This window comes from Apium graveolens, chromosome 10, assembly GCF_009905375.1.
Source record: "Apium graveolens cultivar Ventura chromosome 10, ASM990537v1, whole genome shotgun sequence".
NCBI classification, from domain to species: domain Eukaryota; kingdom Viridiplantae; phylum Streptophyta; class Magnoliopsida; order Apiales; family Apiaceae; genus Apium; species Apium graveolens.
Genome location: NC_133656.1, coordinates 12082212 through 12084578, shown reverse-complemented (window position 1 = coordinate 12084578; position 2367 = coordinate 12082212). Strand labels below are relative to the sequence as shown.

General features: G+C 38.4%; 1 non-coding gene across 1 annotated transcript; it reads right to left on the bottom strand.

The window, feature by feature from the left end:
• Nucleotides 1-1819: 1819 nt before the first annotated feature.
• On the bottom strand, nt 1820-1926 carry LOC141694858 (small nucleolar RNA R71). The gene has a single exon (XR_012564140.1). It is a non-coding gene; the product is annotated as a small nucleolar RNA R71 (small nucleolar RNA).
• Between the last annotated feature and the right edge of the window lie 441 nt (nt 1927-2367).

The following is a 2367-nucleotide window of genomic DNA, read 5'->3' as shown; positions in this document are numbered from 1 at the left end:
AAGAGTAGTTTCAGTAAGGTTATAGTTGTCTCTTATGGTAGTAGACTTCAAATCCCAATTTTCAGGAAGAGCTAAAAGGAATTTTAGATTTGAATCTTCAAGATCATATTCCTTGTCCACCAGTGACCAATCATTCAAGAGTTTGACAAACCTGTCATATAAATCAGTTAATGACTCATCAGCTTTTGAGTCAAAATGCTCATACTCTTGACTGAGTATAGTCCTCCTGTTCTTTTTGATTGCATCAGTTCCCTGGCATCTTGTCTCCAAAGTATCCCATATCTTCTTTGCACTCTTGCATCCAATTACCCTGTTTAACATGACATTATCAATTGCACTATATAGCAAATGCCTTACCCTTGCATCCTTGGCAATAAATGAGATATCTTCAGGTGTGTATTCACCTCTCTCCTTTGGTATGGTTTTTGCTGGTTGATCAGCAACTGCAACAGAGAGCTTGGTAAGCTTATATGGTCCATCATTAATTCTGTCAAGGTATTCTGGATCTGTAGCTTCCAGAAACATAGCCATCTTTACTTTCCATATGGGATACTCAGAAGGTCTCAGTATGGGAACCCTAATAGTCTCATATCGACTGTGGGTTTGAGTGTTTTGAGTATCTTGAGTTTTGGTGGGCTTAGTTGGGGTTTGTGTTTCTCCAGACATGTTTGTTTGGATCTTTACTGTATGTTTGTTAACAAAAAAGCTCTGATACCACTTGTTAGGTCACACAACACTGTAGAAGGGGGTTGAATATAGTGTTTATACAATCAAATCAATTTTAACACAAGTATGTAACAAAGATCAAGTATATTCAAATAAACTCTGTTACAATAGAACTGTTGTTCTCTCTCAGTGATGAACAATATCACTAAGAGCTGCTAGGTTACAATAGATAATCTTCTCGATAATGATAACACATATAGTGTAAACCCTAAGCTGTGTTTATATAGTACACAGTTACAAGATATCTTCTAATTGATATGGAATATAATTCTGTCTCCTAAAATATATCAATCAGATATCTTGTACAAGTCTTCTAGTCCTCTAACTCTTCATGCATATCTTCTTTTGTTTTAGTCCAGATCTTCTCCTGTAAATCATCCGCATTCCTTATCTGAAGTCTTCCCGTACTTAAGTTCTGATATATATCTTCTGACTCCTTAAGTTCTGATATTAAGTTCTGACTTCAGTAAGTTCTGATTTTCAGTAAGTCATGATAAGTCATGCTGTTAAGTTCTGAAAACTAAACACAAATCAGATTAGACATAACATCTCAAATATATCTAACACTTTTCCTTGTCGTGTTTCAGGTACTCTAGCAAGCGTGTAAGCATACGCGTTCGCGGGCTCGTAAGAGAACTCTGGATCAAGCCAAGGAAGAAGCTGTAGTGATTCAAAGAGAAGTTTTTGAGGATGAAGAGAAGGTAGAAGAAAAGAGAAAGTTGAGGAACCAGCTTTAGTAGTGATGGGAGATCAAGAAGAAAATTGTAAGGCTCTGATGGACTATTCTCAGCCTAAGATCAATGATATTCAGTCGAGCATCATCAGACCAGCCATATCGGCTAACACTTTTGAGATCAAGTTTGGGGGTTCTCCTATAGAAGACCCCAACATGCACATCGGGGATTTCATCGAGATCTGCGACACTTTCAAGTTCAATGGGGTGACCGAAGATGCTATCAAGCTGCGACTCTTCCCATTCTCTCTGAGGGATAAAGCAAAGTGCTGGTTACATTCTCTACCACCAGGGTCTATCACCAAATGGGAGGATACTCAAAAGTTTCTCACTAAATTCTTTCCTATGGCGAAGACTGCTGCAATCAGGAATGCTCTTACTCAGTTTACTTAGCAAACTGGAAAATCTTTGTGTGAGGCTTGTGATCGATATAAGGAGATGCTAAGGAAGTACCCACACCATGACATGCCTGATTGGAATATGCAGTTGGAGCAGTTCTTGGGCAGAGAAAGAACAACATATTTCATGTGGTCTACTATGCTAGTAAGACCCTAAATGGTGCTCAACTAAATTATACTACTACGGAGAAAGAACTCTTGGCTATCGTCTATGGTTTTGAGAAATTTCGATCTTATCTTCTTGGGACGAAGGTGACAGTTTTCACTGATCATGCTGCAATTCGATATCTTGTCTCAAAGAAGGACTCGAAGCCTAGATTGATCAGATGGGTTCTTTTCTTCAAGAATTTGAGTTAGAGATCAAGGACATAAAAGGGACTGAAAATCAAGTCGCTAATCATCTCTCGCATTTAGAGGATCCAATTGCTACTTCACAAGATAAGTCATTAATTAATGAGTCTTTTCCCGATGAGCAGCTATTTGGAGTGCAAGAGGAAGAACCGTGGTTTG